The sequence below is a fragment of the Caloenas nicobarica genome, chromosome 16 (assembly GCF_036013445.1).
Source record: "Caloenas nicobarica isolate bCalNic1 chromosome 16, bCalNic1.hap1, whole genome shotgun sequence".
In the NCBI taxonomy this organism is placed as follows: domain Eukaryota; kingdom Metazoa; phylum Chordata; class Aves; order Columbiformes; family Columbidae; genus Caloenas; species Caloenas nicobarica.
Genome location: NC_088260.1, coordinates 7,585,244 through 7,607,431, shown reverse-complemented (window position 1 = coordinate 7,607,431; position 22,188 = coordinate 7,585,244). Strand labels below are relative to the sequence as shown.

Below are 22,188 nucleotides of genomic sequence, written 5' to 3'. Positions count from 1 at the left end.
AAAAGAAGTGTGACAATGTGGCTTGATAATTCTCAGATTACTGGATTCTTTATCTCCCGGGTTCCTTATCTTTCTCCTTCTACTGCCAGCCCTTCCCAGCAGTTCTTCTTCTTGACCTCACAATCCACGAATAAAACACAGTTTCAGTCTTGCACCCTGTCATCCATTCATCACTCTAAGTCCCTTTGCTGGCTCTATTTCCCAATTTATGCATTGTAAAATTCTGTACACGTTTGACTGAGCAGCAATTTATAAATAGCTTTTATTATACAAGGCAGGCTTGATGCTCAAACGGGAGCTCAGAGATACTGGCACTTAATTCTTAAACTTTTCCATTCTGCTTTTCCTCCCAATTTCTCACAATTAGCTATCCTCAAAGAAGAATGCTAATGTTGATTTGTCATTATCTTTTCTCTTTGAGCCCACTTCTTTAATAGTGGGCAATATCTCCTTTTTGTATGTGAAATATTACAAAAATTAAGAGCCCAGACAGTTATCCTCACACAGAGTTGTAAATCGGCCTCAGTTCTACTACTTTGCAAGTCCAAGGCACAGATTCCCAGAGCAACATACGGATCCTTTATTATAGTATCATTTTGCTTAGATAAATATTCTGGAGATGGGAGAACCAACTGTAAACAACAAAGCAAATATGCTTCAGTGGTGGACTGAACCGAAGCAGGGCCATTGAAACAGCAGGTGAAGCAAAGGATCGGTGCAAGGACTTCACATCTAGAAACCGCGACTCTTAACAGCAGCCTTCGTGCATCCATCTACTATGGCCTTCTGCCAAAGGCAGTTTAAACCCACCACTTTCTCCACACCCGGGAGGAATAAAGAAAATGCTTAAAGAGCTACAGGGCTGTGACTGAGAAGATCAGAAGTGGTGCAGTGTACTGGAAATCGTGGCTCCAAAAAAGGTTAAGTCTACATATTTGTATGGGCTTTCTCATGATTAGTGTTATGTGCTGGTGGAATTCCCTAAATTATCTGAATAATGGTGGAAACAAAGAGTTCACAGCGAGAAGAAGCTGTATGCTCAAATTGAGAAGATCTTTTTAACAGTCCTTAACAATAACTTCCTTCCCTCCTGGCTTGGTTCATTCTCTGGCTCCGGTTCTTTGTGCAGGTATTGCTATATTAAAAGTTTTCCCCACAGCACAGCAACCTATCACTGTGCTTTGTAAAATTAATCAGAAACTGAGGTTCTATAGTGAAATTATAAGTAAATTGTAGGGAAAGCTGATTAAGAAATGTAAGAACTCAAACCCCTTGCTACTCAATTACCACTTTCAGTGCTACCCAAAAACATTAAAGAAAATTATTATTGCTGAGCACCGAGACCAGTTTGTTAAGACACCTACTGATAAGAATACTTGACCCTGCACTTACATATTTAAATCTTTTTAAGGTTCACAGTCCATGCGTCTCCCTCCTTGAGGTACAATCTGACACACAGCCAACAGGGAAGGCTGTTTAGAGCTCTGATAGCACAGAAATCCATTTGCAACTGCTCTTCTCATTTGTCCTCTACAAATCAGTCAAGGACCCAAGCTCTTGACGAGCTAAACTGGACTCTGGTATTACCGCGATTGCTCAGTAGCAAGGCTGCAGATGGAAGTAATTCCCAAGGACTAAGAAACTTCAGAGCACCTGAGTAAAAAGACTGATGAAGAGGAGAAAAACATCAAGAGAGCCTCAAAGTGGTTTGTGCTCAGCCTGTCTCTCTGGGCTGGCCAGTGGGGAGAGCTGGGGATGCTCCACGAATGTCTCGGGCCCCATCCTCTGTTGCACTGCCCTTGATTTGCACATTCTTCAGTGGGTGCAGCAAGAAAGTCACTCCAGGGCAAAGCAGAGAGCACTGAGGTGGCTCACAAAAGGTGTTATCAACACCGCAGGTCATGTGGGGAAGTAGCAAGAGAGAAGGCTATTGTGAGCAAGTTCTCCCAAAACTCAATTTCTCTCAACAGACATGAGGAAAAGAGAAAGGCTGCAGGGACAACAAGGTCAAGCATCATCAGGTTCCATTAAAGTCCTCACTACTGGTCTTATTTAAAAATGAGTTGCTAGTCTATTGCTTTGAAAAGAGGAGCTATTTGTGCTAACAGTTTTGGTGGAAATCAGGATGATTCTACCCATCAGAGGAACAACATCTTGAAAGCACCTCCAAATCAAATAAAGAGGGACAAAACAGAAACACTGATTATTTCTTAGGAGGAAGCTTGATACATTCAAATACATAAAGCATCGTGGTTGTAACAGAAAAGAACTGCGCTTAGCAAGTCTTTTCTAACCAATCACAAACCGAGGATAACTACTTTAGAGTGCAGATGTGAAACTCCCATCAAGAGGTCACATATTAAAAAAGGCACACAGAGTAATATTCTTATGTAGTCCTACATTAGTCCAAAGCTTCGTCCCAATTTCAGCGTGATTAGCAGTACACAGTGCACATGCTAATGCTTCTGGAGTTTATTGCACTTATCAGGCTTTTGAAAATGCTTTGTAAGGTCTTCATCTACCAGGAGCACAAGTCTCTAAATGTTCTAACTTCTTCCGAGCAAATTTTAATTCTTTTAGGACATGCATTTACTGCTGGTCTATTCTATTCACTGATACTGCATCCAGTAGAATAAATATTTGTAACTACCCAGCAACACCTTCTGTAAAGCAAAGCATCTCAAACACTTGACAAGTATCAATTAAGTCTTGTTACGCAGAGATAGTATTTTTGTCATTTTGTAGATCACGCCTTTTAATTTCTTAAAAACGTGGAATAATTTAGGAGAATTTGTCTACCATAGGATTAACATGGAGCTGTGGCAGTTGGTGAATCCAGAACCTCTGTGCACCTGACAAGGGTAAGCCTCATAACCACGTACATGGTGTTTGTTTATCATTTTGTGTCTCTTTCCATTCTAGAGTGATATTCCACACATAAGACAGCTTCATGAGAAACATTATAGTGTAACTGATAAAAACCAAAGGAGATGGGATCCAAAATGCAGGTTCCAGTAGGCAAGAAAAGCAGTAGCTGAGATTAATTCCTCAAGTCAGAAAAGTGCAGCAATTATATTCAAATACGACGAATGCCATAATTATGACTTCAGAGATAAGTGCAAATATTTTGAGAAGCAGTAGTTCAACTAAAGCCATATTTAAAACAAAGAGTGCTAGACTTTACCTACTATAAAACAGTCGTAAGGGATTAACAATACTTGTATTTTTAATTGTTTATGTCTAACAGATGCTCTTTTGGAATTAAATAAATAAAACCTCCTGTCTAACACACTACCATTAATAACATGAAGCTGTTCTCTCTGAATCAAGGAGGAACTAGTACCCCAGTGTTCTAAGACACACTCCATTTTTCCTCAAAGACCTGTAAAGCTAAAGTCTCCAATACTCATGGTGAACATCAATGATGAATATTGACTTGAAAAATAACAGAGAACAAGCAATAAATCCTTTCCAGGTAATATAATTTTCTCTGGGGTTATTGGAAGAAGGAATTTAAACACTTATTCTGCAAGTTTAAAAACAATCAGGAAAAAAAACATGTCATCATTATAGACAAAGTTTGACGGGAAGACTGGTCACCCATAAATGAAAGGACGTTCTTATACAATTTTGGTTTTTAAGATACAGAAATTGATGGCAGGAGAATGATACTTTGTCTTCACAAGCTACAGGGGCAGAAACTCACAAGAGGCCAAAGTGATTTTTAGCTAATGTGGTACTTCTGAATGCAAGATTAACAACAGGTATTTCTGATTTAATTTGCTTTGTTTTAAAATCACTTCACTGCACGCTAATACAGAACTTTTTGACAGCCATAATTCGAAGGCTGCTCACCAGTACTAGCAGAAAATTCCATGATCAATATAATCTGCCACTCTGGTAAACTCATTCCAAAAAGTTTAATATCTAGTAGCCAGCTCGCAATTCTGTGTATGGAACTGGCAGAGATGGTAATTCTTCTGTTTAAGCCAAAGCAAAACCTGATCATGTATCTTCTCACCAGTATGCAGACTTTGATTTTAAATGATGCCCTGTAAGGAGTATACTGAAATTTGTGACAAGGAACAAAGCTTAGAAAGACAGGGCAGAAGATGGAATGGATGTGAAGAGAGGAATGGGATACACAGATTTGTTGTACAGCTCTTTGAAGGAGAGAATAACCAGACGTTTGAGAGGAACACTGAAGAAAGGACAGTCAGCAGTTGGACAAGAAAACCATGGAAACGCGACACTGGCTACACCAAGTGAAGAAACATCAAGGACTTTATAAGAGATCCTGGAGAGAAAGGTATGAAGTGCAAGCACAACCAGTGATGCTTTTGCAACTGAGAGGACAGTTTGCATTACAGAAATAAAAATGAGGCACTACCAGAAAGCAAAGAGTGCCTGGGTGTTAGAAGCAAAGACAAAAGCACAATTTTATACAGCTACAACAACAAAAGCACCCAAACATACAGCCCACACAAAACCCCAAGGATTCTAATTAGAGAGAACGGGGCCGACCCTGAGTCCTGTTTTCTTTCATATATTCAGCCAACAAACTGCAGAGAATGCCAGTAGGTAGAATTGACAGTGACATTTTACGTCAACGAGAATCTATTTTACTCTTTCTCCCACAACACAAATGAATAGTAGAGTTAATGAAATTCCACTCCTATTATAAATTGACAAACACAACCCTTCATTTATCCCTTCCAGCAAAATGTGCCTTTTAACAAACTTGAACTGTTCTGAAATACCCTCTGGTCACCATATGACAAAACAAAATGTCACTCTCTCCTGCACTGCCCTTTTTCCAATTAACTTGACTTTAGTGGACCAAGATAGATTTTTTTCTATTGTATTTCACACCCACAGTTCTGGATTAATCATATTAAAATTTACAAATTTAGTCACAGACTTCAATACAGTCTGGATATTTATTTGATCAAGTGTTTCTGACTGAGGATGAGCCTCTAATTCATTACACTAAAACAACTTGCTTTTAAAAAACCACTGGTTTCCAGTGCTGTCTTCTCCAAAATGTCAAGTAATTACATTATATGCAGAAATAAAAAGAATTGATTGGATTTTGAACCAAGATTCAAAATGTAATCTATGTGCATTATTATTCAGAAAAATAAGAGAAAACATTATTATTCCTTTCTTTTTAAATTAGTTTCCTCAGAAACGCTAGATAACCTTTTCCTATTTAATTGTGATATACTAGGAAAGAAGCTCTTGATATCTCTCAGCAGTGTACAGAGAAATAATTCTATTTCTTTCACCATGAAAAACCTAGAGCAGTTTTTTGTTAACCACAAACTCATTGGCAAAGATCACCCTTGTATGTGATTAGTACAATAACACAGGTGTGTTTACTGCAATTCAGCAGTTCCAAGGCCAAATGAAGAAATGCATACCACAGAAAACCATTTCAGAAACATACAATAGACAACTTAGCCAGAGTTCACAGCTTTTAATTACCTGTAGTGGGTATTATTGCACATGATTCTGATACTCCTATCTTTCAGAAAGTCTGGACTCTCTGGTTTCTCTTAAAGAGATCACACGTAAGCACTACTAGCCCACGCATTTTTTTAAAATGGTATCTGAAGATAGTATCAAAAGAAGACAGCACCCATTTACCATAAGCAGTTAATTCAGGATGTGTAGATCAAAACAAGTTAAGTTTTGCAGTAATGTCATTATAGCTTTGCCTGTAGTCATCTTTGTAAAAAGAGAATAAGGATTAACAAGCAGTGAGGGTAACACCACCCTTCCCATCAAGTTTTCTAAGACTAAAAGATTCCTAGAACACTCACCACCCTGTAAAGTGTTTTCTCCTTTCTTTATCTTGACTGTATAAACTTACATGATAGCTTCACTGAAAAGGAAGGTGTTTTGGTCAAATATTATCCAGCCCACTCCTATCACATACACCAGAAAAAACACAACCTGATCATCAGGCAGCAGTAATTCTGCTCAGTTGAGCTAATTGAAAAACTTAGGAACTAAACTCTTTAGTTCCTGACAATTAAGGAAGTATTAGCATTGAAAGAGACAAAAACTTATAGCACAAAATAATTTTATCATTTGTTAAACAGCAGCAACTTTTTGTTCCCCAGAAGTACCCAGACACATTTTTCCACTATTACTGCTACAACTAACACAAATTGTGGGCTATGCCTTCTAACACCAACACTATGCAAATACCTACAACCTTCTCTACATAGAGAAGGCAGTGACTTTTTTCCCCCTATGACATTCTTAACCCACCAAAAAGGAACATCTGGCAGGTCCAAGAACAGTTGGGCATCCACAAAAGTGATCAACTTGCAAATTTTGGCACAGCCACAACCATTACGTTGCAAATCTTAAATAGGATTTTCACAAACATTCAGCTTCAGTGACTGGGAGAGAGACACCAGCCAAAGACAGAAGTCAATGGACAAGTTGTATTCACATTTCCACCTGCTGGCAGAAAGTGTTTACACAGCAGTAGTATGCTTTTATAGTGCTTTAAGTCTGGCATAAATTCAATAAATTTGTGGAGTTTTTCTTGCTTAAAAAATACAAAGCCACATTTACCCTACAACGTCACTGGCACACAAAATATTATAGAAAGTCTGCTTTTGATAAGGCTGTGTACCTCCAGATTCGAGGCCCTAATATTAGTCTAACTGATGTATAATATATTTTTTTTTAATTACTGAGTGCTACTAATGCATGTGGCAGTTTCCCAAAACTGTAAGTAATAAGCTTAAATTACTAAACACCAAAACATGTTATGATGGTGCTAATGAGGTCTGATGTTCAGCAAAATAAGTTATTTTTCAGTTGATGTTTATTTGAAATCAGGACTCAAAAGAACGAGGTGGTATTCAGCACATACCACTGAACTGCTGTAACTTCTCATTTCTTCAGATCTGATTGTAGCAAAGCGTGGTCAAGTTGATACTACAGTTGGGAGAGGCCCTTTCCAAAGCACTAGAGCCATGGCACAAAAGCCTCCACTGTCTCTAAACAGAGAGGGTGAATTAATCTCTGTTTTCCACTACATCAACAGGTAGAATATTTCCAAGTACAGACACCCCACTCCCACCCTCACTTGGGAATTTTTCCACGCTGTGCACTCAGGCTTTCCTCTGATACTGCTTTAAAACTTCAGATTCATAATCCATCACCAGTGAGTTTCATCAAGTATGTTGTCCATGAGTTCAATGTTCAAGTCCCATCATCTCTGCTGCAGGACTGTTCAAGAAGCACAAAGAGACTAGATAACTAGTTAGCAAACACCGACCTTTTATGCTCCTTTCACAAAACCTTAGTTGAAATGTTGAAGTTTCTGCTTTCTCTCCCTTCTGACCTTGATAACATGTGTGACAAGGCTGTTTTCAAACATATTTACAAATTCGACTCTGTAAAAAAAGACTTCTTGAAAGATACACTATTGCATTAACATGTGCTGGAAAGCATCTAGCCTTCGTGCTGCCCCCTGTATCTGTAAATACCCAGAGAGTGACGTGCAATTACCAAACCAAATCCAAACTTCCTCCAAGAATGCTGAAAATTTTACCTTTGTCACCAAATAAAGTGTTAGACATTTGCGCCAAAACAACATCCCATACAGGTATATAGTAAAACTTGAAACAAATACCAGCAGATATTTTCACAAATGCCCAGTGCCAAGAGAATAAATTTTCATAACAAGCAGCGCTATGATCCATTACAGCATTATGAATTCAGTCTTCTGTCAAGCCGCTCATTGAGGTAACTATTAATATCTTAAGGAGAAGAAATACTTCAGGAAAGCAAAAGAATTACCATACAATAGGCTACAATTTAATTAGAAGGAGGAACGTGCGGAAGATAACGTCAATGGAAGAATGTGCTACTGATCATTTTAATGAGATAAACACACCCTCATATGCCAAATCAAAAATGCCCCAAATCCATCTTTGCATTAGTAGGTGGCAGCTGCAAGAAACAAATGTCTCCCTTTCTACTGATGTGGGCGATGCTAAAGCTGCAACAATTACTGAAATTCCAGTCAGGGAGAGAGGAGGGGCAAGCGATGCTTTCAGCTTCCGAGACACATCGGGGCCTATTTCCCTTCAGTTTCAGGGAAACAATCCCTGCCACAACTCTCCTGGCACAAAGCATCTCCCCAGTCCTCCAAGAGTAACCCAGATGGAGGGAAAAAATCAGCCTTAAATTTAAAAGGCAAAGGTGAATGTTTTACTAGAGTCTAATGCTCTTGACTTTTCCACATAGGTATTTTAAAAGCCTATTTCAAAATTTAACAAAGTAACCAGGTTTTTTACCAGGAAGACCCTTTATTTAAGTTGTACAAGGAAAAAAGACTAGCAAAATTCTTATTGAAAATTTTCAACAAGTTTCTACTGCAAAGTTGGCAAGTCTGGCTTGTTCCATGAACGCTCCTGTTGCAGCCAACAGCACCAATTTATACAGCATATATAGCTTTAAGAAAAAAAAAAAAAAGCAATGTTTAATCAACGCTTAACAAAGCTTTTTCTAAAGCATAATTTGAAAGTTTACGACGGAAGAATAATACTGGAGTTACAAGAAATCAAGAACGGAGCAAAAGCCAAAGAAATTTGCCTGTCCTGTTTTATAAAGTATACGTTTTAACACCTGAAGAAACAATTAAAACCAGTCACTGTGGCAGGGTGCAGCAGCTGAAATGGCTGCATTTCCACTGCATCTGTATCAGTTCTGTAATTTAAAGCTAATTGAAGAGGACACGTTTCTGAGTGGGGAGGGCATACTAAGAAGCAGGTATTGTAAAGTAAGATTACTTTAATATTATTCTAAGATAATCCTTTATAATTATTGTTTAATTCTTTTCATCACCTAAGTTTCTTGTATCTGCTTGGAAGGGGCTTTAATGGATCTAAATAAAAGGAGAAAATTTGTTTAACATTTACAGCTTGCTGATTCTATTAGATAATGCTGTAAGAAATGTAAATCAAGACATCAGGTCTTAAAGTTTTATTCACTGTAGTTTTAATAGACCATGCCAATATTACTCCAGTATTGCCAGAGATGTCTCCCAGAACACTGAAGGAATACTAAGAAGGCCGACCGTGACTCTTGCTATGGAAGTACAGGTAAAATCCTAAACTTTTAATCTCCCAATTGAATCCACGTGGGAAACTTCCATACAGCTTCAGGGAATATGCCAGCAAAGATTTCACAGAGGTGGTAGATCATATGTTTAACCAGAACAGAAACACTCACACTAAGATCTTTAGGATTACAAGTTATGTGTTTGTTTTCAATACTAACGTGTGCAAATATGTACGACTCTTTTTCATAGGTGTATGTTAGCATATTTCCATATACATATACTGTCTACATATTGTTAGTATTTTGGGTCTTTTTTTTCCAGAAAAACATGCAGATTTTGAATACTAATGCATTTTAGATGAAGGAAGTTTTCTCTCAGCCATGAAGCACAAAGTTTTCTCTGAGCATGAAGGCACATAAAGAAGAACCATACAGACTTCAGCTATATTTCTAAGGCCAACCTTATCCAGGCCTGTGTATTGTACATGAGAATCCAACATTCCCTTTTAAATCCTTTCAACGTCACCAAAGGCACTAGAATTGTGTGGATAATAATGAAGGCAAAATTAGGACTCAGAAATTCTGAAAGGTTTGTATGATCATTAACTAAAGATAATCACATAGCAATAAATTCTCAAGTATACAAACACAGAGTAAGCCAGACTTAGTTTATAAACTAATGTCACACAGAGACAGTAGTAAAAGTTCAAATTCAAGATAAACAAACTTGATGTACGATAAAACAGAAAAATAACTTCCAACAGCTACATATGAAAACTCAATAAATAACACCCACATATAATACACATGACATAGAGGGGAAATTCCTTTCTAAAATTAGCTCAGACTTATTTTATGCTGCAAATGTTTACAAACCAAAATGTTATCTTTGGGTCACTTGAGTATTTAGGCCATATCTTGCACTTGCCCAGTGCTACAAAGAATCAGACATGCCCAAGACTTAATTTTATAATAAACTTAACTACAATTTTTTTTAAAATAGCTTATTCGCAAGAAATATCAAACACATTAAGTAGGAATTCGATTAATCTATAGCAATCTATCAATTAAACAACATTAATTCATCATTCTTGATTGTTCCAAAAAAGATGGTAGAAACCCAAAATAAGCAGCCATTCATCTATGGGCAGTGAATTAGGGAAAAAAATGTTTATCACAGATAAAACTACATGTTCTGGATGGCTCAGGTCTGAAACCTGGCAGCCTAAAATATGTTTCAAACCAAGCCAATTCCATTTTACACATTACAATCAAAACTGACCATTGAAAGCACACAAGCGCAGTTCGGGAAATATCTATGTAGTATTAATTTCTGAAAAGGCAATTATTTTTAATGTTTCACAAATCACGTCTGGGCAACCATTAGCTAGAAGCTTTTATGCCAAATTCACTTATAATAGCATCTTCCTAGAGTGCAAAAAAACCCCAAAACATCTATTCACAAAATTGCATGCTTTCTCTCCAAGCTGGATTCCCTGTTCACGTATCTATGATTATAGAATTTAGGCCATGTCTACCATTACTCCAATAAGTGTTCATCCTGCAATCTTCATTCTTGCCTCATGAGAAGGTACTCTGTCTGTCCAGTACAATGTAATAAAACACACTGAATGATATAAGCAAAATAATTTTAGATAACCAACTTTTATGGTACAATGGTTTTCAAAGCTGCAGGTATTAAAAAAAAAAAAAAAATCAATACACTACCATAACAAATGGTTAAAACTTCTTTCTCCTACTTAGGAAATACCATTTTTCATAATCGAGTACTATAATCGTTATTTAGTTTTCCTGTAACCCTAGCTATAGCAGACTATAAGCATTTTTTGAAAGAGAGGAAAAGTCTTCATGTTCAGGCAGCGTAACGTTACTCCCACTAAAAGCCACAGAAATTCTACTGCTGATCTCAGTGGGAGTAAGAGCAGTTGAAAATGGCTTCAACTTTTCAGATTTTCCAAGACCTCTATTGCAAAAAAATGCAATTCTATTTTATTATTAAAAGCCACAAACCAATAACCAATCAAAATAAACATAAAATTGTTTTGTAAGTGAGCAGCCTCAGCCAATGAGTTGCACTTGTAAAAGGAACTAAGCAGCATTCCTCAGGGCTGACAAGCAATAAATTGAAAGCATCATCATTCTGAAAATGTATGGCACTCCTGATTAAGGGTGACACACTCTTTAAAGTGAGTACAGAGCATACCTCACTTCTGAAACAAGGAAATCAGTCTTAGTCATGCACTCTCTAAAAAATCTCTTTGGTAATGATAGCACAATTACTACTGTTTCTTCACTGTAGACGGAGCAGGAACATTTTCAAAGTTGTACATTCACAAATATGCTGAGAAAAAAATAATAGGTTGCTTGTATATCTACAAACAGCATCTCATTTGATCGCCTGCTACTTTTTTCCTAATTTTGAACAAGTAGTGAGGCTGTTTGGTAAGAGATAACTCCTTCTAGTTCCCATCATCTTATTCCCTTTCACCCCAACAATTATTTTCCTTTGCTCTAAATACTAGAAGTTTCACCTCAGGACGACTGTTACAGTGAAAACTCATACAAATTAATACATTGCTTGGTCTTTGTCTATTCTGACTGCACTGCTCTGACAAAGGCCCTACCCTTAAAACCAATAAGTTGGTAGAAGGGTCAAATGCTGCAGAAAGCCATGTATCCCATCACAAAAGCAGATAAACACTGAACTATTATCTGTGTTACATTCATGTGCCCCCGAGAGCCCAGAGAACAACCTCCCCTGGAGTCTGATGGTCCAGCCAAACACCCAACAGAGCAGCTGGGAACGGGCAGTGAGGGGCTGGGAAGCCAGTTCACCTCTCGTCTAAAAGCAGGACAAAACATTTTGAAAAGGTCCATTTATCAAGTTTTGGAAGTTTTATTACTACTTACATTATATGCAGTTAATTATTCTCCGTTCCGATTACACAGACATTTGTTTTCATATGGTGGTTTGCTATTCCAAGCAAACTAATTCAAACCCTTGCATACATTAGCCATACTCTGTTCAATAGCCTTACTGTTTGAGAAAAAAAGGCTGCTAAAGACTATTACTATAAAATGAATTTAGTCTTTTATCACTTTATTGAATGTCAATTGTGGGACTGTCGCTAACAGTAAATAGCAAACATGGATTGAATTAGTCACAATTTTGCCTTCTAGATTTCATAGGTATGAACATGTGACATCAATAAAATAAAATACACGTAAGGAAATTTTGACAACTCTCACCACGCTTTCAGACGAGTTGGTAGGCCCCTTTCCGTGTTCATAAAGCACAGCTCAAAGTTATGGATACCCCTGAAAAACATAAGAGACAGGTCAAACCCTGAATAGAAACTCCATAACTAACGTGACTAATGGCACCTTGACCTAAGAAATGGGTTTGTTTCCGAACTAGAAATACATCTAATGGCAAACATACACTGCAAGCTGGAAGTGGCACCTTCATCTCATGCAGAACTTTAAGACCCAGCAGCACTGGGGTTAAAAAAAAGGAAAAGGATAAATTTTACTCTGACCTTAAAATCTACAAAACTTTAGATCCTTGACTTCTCTAAAGGATTTCTAGAGTTAAGAAAGAAGCAAACTGCTCTTATATCTTGCCAAATAAGCATTGTGACTTAACACAAAACACTGAGAGAAGAAATGATGGAAAAAGAGCAGTTGATCTACTGCTGTATCATAAGCTTCAAACAACTTCTTTCTGCCAGCCCAGTTATTGAGAACTAACAAGTATACAGTCTGAATAACTGCAGTAAGGACTATCTTAATAAGTCTCTTATAAATGTCCAAAAGACCCACCATATTGGCAGTTCTAAACACAGTAAAGGGTGAAGGTCTCTTAAAGAGCAGCTCTGAGCATAATGCAACCAATTCTGACTGGAACCTTATGCTGAACCAACGCTGCTTGACAAGGGCATGACCTTCTATTGATACTGAAAATGACGACTTCATTCAAAAATTATTTCATTTTGCTGCCACAGATTTAACAGCTCAGACTTTGCCCCCATGAGATGAGTAAAACATGCTCATCAGGTAACCTAGTTCTACAGAGATGGGATTTTAAACAAGGGCCAAGCACCTTTATTTTAATATTACAAATATGTCCACAAGGTGCTTTAATGCAGACCAGTAACAGAGGTGAAAATCAGGCACGGATCCCTGGTCCCACAGGACACATTCTCAACAGGAGGATTGCACTGACAACAGTTACAGGTGACATTAAATATGTCAACAAAAAGCAGTGAGCACTGAGCAGAAATACAGCTAGATACCCCACCACAGCAATTCTGAGGATCTTCAAAAATGCGCATAAATAAAAGGAAAATAATTTTTGCTTCGTTATCCAGTCTTACAGGCAAGACAATTATGAACTATTTTAGAATTTCTTTCAGCTTGTCCAAAATAGTTACTGACCATTGTTTTCATCTTCCTACTTACAGACACAGCAATGTCAGACAATATTTTTACAATCAACTTGGATTTACTATTCCTACATCTACCTTAGGTCTAACCAACAAAGTAATACAGAACAAAAAAAGGGGATGAGAGGAAGAAGGAAATCAGAATACCACAAAGCTAAGCAGGCAGTTATTTCATACTCTGAGAGCAATAAAAAGAAATCTAGAGGCCAAAATGTTCCAGCTGAGCTAACTATGGCTTCCTGCTGCTGTTACTAACATGGTACTGTAGAAAAGTAATTGCAAATATTACTCATGAAGTACAAAATATAAAATAGAAACAAACAAGATAATGGAAGAAACATCTATCTATACCAGCAAAGCTAAAACTCATTAGAAGATTAAATTAAACATGCTTTGAAGCCAGCTGTATAAACTGACAGTGGAAGCCTTTATAATTTAAATAAACCTTTTAAAATTCTTGATTTCACTAAAGGCAGAAGTTTGACCTTAAGTGTTAATTTAACTGGATACAACTAAGTTGGTTAAAATAAAACAAACTGGAGTTTCATAAACGCAGCTGCTAATGGTACCCTGGGAGCTGCAGCCGCATCCCGGCCCGGCCCGAGCTCCGTCCATCGGCTGTCCCGGCACCCCCCGCTCGCCGGGCAGCATCACTGACCAGTGACACCCACTGCGGAGAAATGCAGAGGGAGATTGTCCTGCAGCCCTGAACCTCCTTTCTGGACTTTCTGCCCTTTGCATCATCAGGATCGTCGCAGCTTTGCTGCTTCTTGTAGAAGAGAGAATAATTTGAAGAATATTAACCATCTTATTCTTACAGAATCCCAGCTGAGGTTGGAAAGGACTGCTGGAGATCACCTCCTACAATTTCCCTGCTCAAAGCAGAGTAAATTTCAAGAAGTTGCTCAGATTCTGTTCCAGTCAGGTTTTGAAAATCTCCAGGAACATAAACTCCACAGCCTCTCTGGGCAACTTGCTCCAGTGTTCAGTTCACCCTTACAGTATTTCTTTTTCCTCAGCTTTTGATTGAAATAAGACTTTTCCACGTTGTACCTATCAGCATATTAGGCTGTACTGCCTGTTGTCGTATTCTTGAACAGTGGGAGCCGCTTATATCAAGGAGCTCTGAAAATGTCAATGAGATGTATAACCATGAAATCCATTGAACAGGCCTGCATGCATTAGCAGGGACACAGTGAGGCCTCCGGGGCCAGTAATGCAGAGAGCTGGATTCCTTCAGCTCCCAGTCACTGCTCCCAGCTCCCCAGCCACACAAGGACACTCAAAACACACATGTTCTACTCCCGGATATTACACCTCCTTTAAACCAGTTGGGTTTTGTCTTGTTACGGTACAAACCTGATAAATTTGTTTCGATTTCATAGTGTCAAAGATATTTTAAATGAGTTTATCACAAGAATCTACTATTAACATTCCTTGTCTCTAAAGTCAAGCGGTTATTCTGAGGTGGAACTGGAAGAAACCTGTATGAACTCAACGCTCTTGAGATTTCTATCAGAAATCAGTCACTTGATTTCATGTGAAATGACAAGAATGCACAAGCATATTTTTTGGTTCTTTATTACAAAAGTCTCAAGTGACATTTGCTGTAAGAAAGACAATGTTAACAGGCAGCAAAAAGTAAAAGGTTTCCCAAGGAGAAGTCAATTCTGTTCATGATTCTCCTCTTAAAACACGTAAGTAATTCAGGTGTATTCAAACTACACCTGTGTGAAGAGAGAATGACTATCAAGCGATTAATCACCAATACTAAAACTGTGTAATTGTTATATTTGTGCATAATTCCTTTCTCATTTTATATTTTCTCGAAGCAAATGCCTTCAGAGATTTCTTTTCCCCATTAGAATTCTCCATCTTGATGTAAATATTTTATATCTGTGCAGCTACTGAAGTCACTAAATTATCAATCTTGTACTCTAAAATAAATCAGCCTATTTTAGGGTCGTCTTTTTTTTTTGTCCCTCCTTCATTACAGCTATTTTCATTCCAGACTCTCCACACACTGTGTGCACATGTAACCTGTACCTACATTGTATTAATAGGATCCTCGCAATTAGATTTAATTTGTTCAAGTGAGAAAAAAGTGACACGCTAAGCCTGCCAGTTCTTTGAAAACTGTCCTAGAAGGTCAAATTCTGTGTATATAAGAGCTTTGTGATCTGTTTGACACCAGTAAGATAAGGTTGGTCAACATTCCAGACTCCTTCAGTAACGAAAAGCAAAGTAACTGGTATTGATTCCATTCACGTCAATCTGAAAATGGTAAACAAAATAATTATATTCTCTGTATAGCAGTCTCATGGGTACAGGCAGATACACTTAATAGATTACAGACAGTAAAAAGCTCATTTAAAAATAAGACACTATGCAAAATTCTAGTTTTCTTCATCGAGCTACTATGGAGACAGTCAAGATTGAGATCTCTGCAACACTTATGAATTTAACCAAAGTCAGAAACCCTCTGAAGTAATCCTATATGGGCAAAACAATATGGGAAAGGAAAATATCTTAAAGGACAGGGCTTAAGACACTGACAGTTCTCTTGGCCAATATTAAGGTTATGTTAAGAAATCACATCCCTACTAACATCGCTACCCTCCTACAGAGAGGGAAATGAGAAGAATTTGCTAAATATAGATACAACTGTTTGGAAGGATGCCTATCCTTATTTGTGCATTCATCTGTTTAATTGTGGGCAATATAGTCCACTAGACAGCCTGAAGCAAGCAGGGATGTTCAATATTCCCCGAATTATACAGTCTCAACTGGAGATTGGATTTAATTACACGTTTTACAATAGTACAAATGAGAAAAACTTATTTTGAAACTCTTCAGTTGTAAGAACCTCTGGACTATTTTTTTAGTCAGGTTTGGGAAGATACTAAATGCCTGTGATGTTCCTTACAGGACACCTGAGCCAGGCAGGCTGCAAACCCCGTCAGACCTCCGCTACTTGTTAGCAGAAGGTCCAACAGCTCAACAAATTCCTTAAGAGAATTTTCTGTCCTCTCAGTAAGGCGGAGAAAAAGTACAATGACAACTGTCCAGAAAAATCAAAATTTTACATTGGGAAGAGAGTGTGTTCAGTCAGGAAGGAAAAATCCCTGGGTAAACAAAACCCTGTGTTATCTCCTGATCATCTAAATGCAAATACCTGCCTCACGTTGTGAAGAGACTAACCTTTATACAACTAATAATATGTAGAGTTTAAGTTAACTTTCAATGTAAAAACCACTGCTAACAATACAAGAATGTTGTTATTGGGCTATATGTGACTACAAGTCACATTAGATCTTCCTGGAGAGCTAAACGAATAAAACAAGCTTCAGTTCTGCTTAACATTAGTTCTTCAGTCCCTTAAAAACTAAAGTTCCTGCAATTCAGAGTTATACTGCTTCTCTGCTTCAAAAGAGAGGAAAGTGGTTTGCGGTGTCATAAATGAAATGAGGTGGTTATCCTTGAACAGATAGACGAGCGTGGGCTGGGATTCAGAAACCCCACCATGGATGCAGTAAGTAGTCTATAAAAGCTGAAGGTTGTTTATCATCTACAGGAACATTCCATCATGACACACGGGTAAAAAAGATAACGAAGCAATTCTTCCAAGCAAATACTCTTGTTTTGTATAGGACAAAATATCAGCACAAAACATGTTCTTCAATGACTAGCGGGTTAACTCATTAATAGTATCCTAAGAAAATCGTCTGGGGAACGCTGTTCTGTCTGGATTCTTATCTGTCATACTTTGGGAGTTTTATCTTAGCATTAAGCAACAAAACAACATGTAATACACTATTACATAAAAAATAATATAATATCCTACTTGAATTTGATTAGACTTAGTTCAAGCTTGGTATGGAAGGATTTCCCTAAACAGTTCTGATGCTGAGATTCTTAGTATCAACTCTCAAACATTTAAATCACAAACCACTCCTTTTATACTGTAATCGTTCCCACAGCAGATAGAGTTTTGATATAATGCCACTAAAGACGGGCAACAAAAAAGATCTAGAAGTTAACCAAGAACTAGGATTTTATTTAATAACCTGAAGAACAGTAAATTTCAAGACTACACTGAGATTACTCCTGCTGACAAATTGCAGGTATATTTGGATACAAAATGGTAACACCATCAGAAATAGAAAGCTGTATATGTAAGAAGCTAGTATGTGCAATACTTGCAAATTTGAGTTTTCTGTTTGATGTTCAAATCAAGAATAAAATCTACATGAATCTGTATGAACAACTGAATTTGAAGCTTTACATAGGCTTTATATATATGAATTTGAAGCATTATGTAAGCTTCACACACAAAGTTTATTTGTGATAAATTGTTTTCTTATCACGCTTAAAGCTCACCAATAGATTTTATTCTATTCAGTATAAATACATAGTAATTTTACATTGAACTCGTGGCTAATCATCTGATCAACAAAACAGAGAGGTAGCAAGTAAGGGAATAAACACGTATCTCCAGAAAGCTACGTATTATTTTCAAGGAACATCGTTATTCCCAAATTGCTGGTCATAATCTGTACCTTCTGTTCAATTTCACTGACTTCAGGCTTGGAAAATAAAATCAGAGGATGGCATCAATCTTTTAAAATGTGTTCCTCTATTAGAGAGACACCTAAAGATGTATCAGTATTAAGAGAAAATTACATTCCAGTTTAAGGACAGAACTAGAATTAGCGTTACTGTTACTAATAGAGATTCTACCAAGGTCTCATGTTTATGGATTATACAACTCAATAAGCTTCCATCACCGTATCACATTGAAAACAGTGTCTTACCCTCCACCTCTCAAACACCGCCTCAGGAGATGGAACACGACTTTTCACTTCCATTATCTTCCAGCCTGCAGTGAGGAAATGCCTTGGTCCTGAATCAGAACCCACAGGAATTTAGCAACTGCTATTTCTGCTTGTAGTAAAATCTCCAATATGTAATTTACATCTTGATGTGTCATCATTTCTTGGTATTTAACTTAGTAACAGCTTCTCCAAAGTAGAGATTTTATTACATAAATTATGGAAGTAGCAGACTGGGTGTAGTAGAGACAACATAAATTCCTGAATCAATACAAAATATGTCCCCAGTAGTAGTTGTTATTCTATGCAGGTGTGTTATTGATTACATTCATAATGGTCTCACTTTAGCTGCCATCAATAACTCACTACTTGTGTTGTCACGCTGAATTAAAGAAGAACCAGTCTAAAAATATGTGGAGAAGTTTTACCAGCATGGCATGACCCGGCCTGTGGAGCAAGGAATCAGAACACCGCCAGTTTAAGTTAGGATTCGTGTTTGAGACTTCACTTCACATTACATTGATAAAATAAAGTCAAAGGTGATACTTATTCAGGCAGAAGAGATCACATCTTAAACATACTGGAAAACTCTAAAATTTATAGCAACTGCATGCAATAAAACTGTGTTTCTAATACCTTGGGACCATTATTGGCGTGCACTTACTGATATGCAAAACTGAATCAAAGTTTTATGGGTGGTTATTATTGTTTTACTGATCAACAACACTGAAGCTTCCTTGCATCACATTAAGAATTGTAGAAGGAATGTTAGAATATTTCACTCTTTTAAATGGAGTTCATTTCTACATCAAAACTTGACAGCAATATAGACAGTAGAAAACTAACCACACGCCAAAGATTTGTGAACTATTGAAAAGTTAAGTATAGACAATATTATCACAGTTGTATGAAGCACGTCATTAATATTAGTCTATATAAGCATTTTTCTTTTAAATATCTCAGAGCAGATACACAGCAAAATATGAACACTCGCTGTCACTGCCCTAGCAAAACAGAGAAACAGATCCAGGGATGAGAGACAGAAGTCTTCCTAATTCCAGTAATCTGATCTTTATGCCATTTTAACCCACTGTAGAGGATTAACGAAATATTAGGATTATACCTCAAAGAGTAGAATATTGTTAAAAATGTCTACACATGTGCACATGTTCTGTGCACATCCTAGACAAGCACTGCAACATTTAATAAAACTTGCATTTCCTTAAAAAAAAAACCAAACAAACAAACCCAAAACCCACCACCATTTTAAAGTAACACTTTTAATGAGACGCTTCAACTGCATTTCCCATGTATCCTCCGTTGCTATTAGAGGGATTCTCCTTCACAAACCCCAACATAACACGGCAAGTCATGCTCATGCCCCCCTTTCTCTCCATAGGCAGCACTGTCTCTTTCCCAGGTACAGCAAAACAGAAACAAACTCCTACAGCAGCAAACGTATGGATTCTACTGGACTGCTACCAGTGATGTTACATCAATACACATCACAAGAAACTCAACCCATCGTCAACAGAATCCTTTCAAAGTTCCGACAACTGCACAAAATGACCAAAATTATTCAACCTCATAGGTGAGGTGTATGAATAGCTGTCTAACAAACATTCAACCCATCAATGAACAATTAAAATACCCACCACATGAAAGTTGTTAAAAGTGTTGATGTATACATAATAATAATAATATTAATGCTGTCTCACTTCCAGCACCTGACGTATATGCTCAATTTCAGAAGCCATGTACTATCCAGATTTGCCACTCAAAGTCTCCTTCAAAGTGCCACTTAAAACACTCGATTCAAACTCGTAGACCGAACCAACCCACAGAGAAGTCTGTCTGTCTCTCTCCACTGTTTTTATTTGCAGCCATAAGTGACTGCCCTTTCTAACTCAGGCATCTAATCCACATGCCTCAAGTTATTTTAACTACCCCAACTTAAGTGTCACATCTCAGATTCTCCTTCCCCAAGATAGTCCACGCTTTATGAACCATATTTGAAGTCACTCTGCAATTTGCTTTCCTCTGGGGAATCTCTGCAACCTTTGCTACCCTGCATACTGTCAAAAAGGTTATTATTTCTTTGTTTAAAACCAGAAAAAATATGCCTACCCAATATCACTACATAGATCGGGCTCTCATCAAGCTGTGAATCCAGCAGACATGGACACCGTTGATTAGTTAAACACTGCAATACAGTTTCTTAGCCATCAGAATAATCCAGTAAAAGTCTGTGTGACTGCTTGTCACTGTTCTGAATAGCAGTTACTTAAAATTTTATCACTACATAACCCAAATTAAATAGACAATGTTTCCTGTAATGAGAAGGTCCCATGGAGGAACTGTGCTGATCTGCTTCCAGCTCATGGATGGAAACTACATTGCCAGAGCAGATGAGGAGCAGGCAATTAAATTACTGGAAACAGTAGCTCTGGTTTCATTAACTTTACATTGCAATGAATGTAGATCCATTCAAAAAATATTTTCTTGCGACAACAAGTTAAGGTAGCATTTTTCTGTACAAAACCCCCATGATCATTCCTTTTATCACAGCAGAAATAAGAGGAGGAAAAAATTAATCTTAGAAAATAAAAAAGGTACAAGTCATACAAAGCCCAGATCCTGTAAAGATTTTTTTTTTCTGGCCAGTACTCCAAATTAAGCTGCTGCTTGGCACCTCAAAGTCAGTCAATACTACTGCACCTGTAAGAGTTTTTACAGGGATTACTTCATTAGATAACTCAAAATATATCCAACTAAGAACGCAGGTCTTGATATTGGTCCCTTGGAAAGTCCACTCTCAAGGATGACTGTGCAAAGGAAGCACTGATGCCTAATTATATACTCCCAGATTATTAAATTCTGAAATAAATAATGAAAAGAAGAAATAATTGGAGTTTACCATAGCTACACAATGTCAAGACTGGCCCCAAACTGATTTAGTCACTTCTTCCCCCTCACTTCCTTGCAATGTTTAAGCTGTAACTCTTCAGTAATGTATTTCAGAAGACAGTAAATGCTTCACAACACTTAAATAAACCATAAGCAGCTAAACACTAACTGTTCTGGAGGACAAAGGCCTGCTGGCAAGGCACTAGAATTCAAGCTTCCATTGGCTTATGATGGCAATAATAAGGCAAACAAAATAAATAATAAAAATGAAATTGTGAAAGATACCTTGACAGCGTCCTTTTAATCTTCAGCCAACTTGAGATGTCATGTAAGCACTGAAGCAGCAAAGAGCTGATACTGCTTAGACAGCAAAATCTCAATTTCTCCGGCCTACAAATCATAAGCTAATAGACTAGTGGTGCACTGGCACATATCTGCACAGTAGCTCATGGAAACCCTGTTGCAGCTTCTGCAATAATATGCATGTGCTCTGAGATGCAGGAAAACCATAATTATAAACAAAATCAACTGAGGCACGCACAGAAGATTTCGACACTGCAGTCAAGGACATTATGGAACAAAGATCTTAAATCGCTTCAGCAAGTTGTCACATCTGCAAAGAAAAAGCACACTGCATGTGGTTCAGAAAGGTCTTCCCAGCGCAATATAAACTGGAGAGTGAAGCAGAGAGGCACAATCCCACCCGTGTGTTCCTAACGGATCTTAGTACCTTATAATACTGTCATCAGCAGCATCACCATTAGACAAGCGTCGAATGAAATTTACTTTCTGGGGCTACTCAGCCTGGAATCTGTGATCTGAATCCTACAATTTTGTTCTTCCTAAATATACTCTATATTCAAAACCACTCAGCTTGTCTCATAGTAACT

The 22,188-nt window shown here is 37.6% G+C and overlaps 1 protein-coding gene across 5 annotated transcripts in view; it reads right to left on the bottom strand.

The window, feature by feature from the left end:
• The window catches only part of ARVCF (ARVCF delta catenin family member), a 252,174-nt gene that overhangs the window by 225,349 nt on the left and 4,637 nt on the right, over positions 1-22,188 (bottom strand). For 3 of the 5 annotated variants that reach the window (XR_010607100.1, XM_065646688.1, XM_065646692.1), the window contains exon 3: positions 12,364-12,432. The exons of 1 other annotated variant lie outside the window; for it this stretch is intronic. The gene's annotated coding sequence lies outside the window, so the exon portion shown is untranslated. Of the gene's footprint in view, positions 1-12,363; positions 12,433-18,373; positions 18,427-22,188 lie in introns of those variants that run through there. One more of the 5 variants, XM_065646689.1, reaches the window with a different exon arrangement.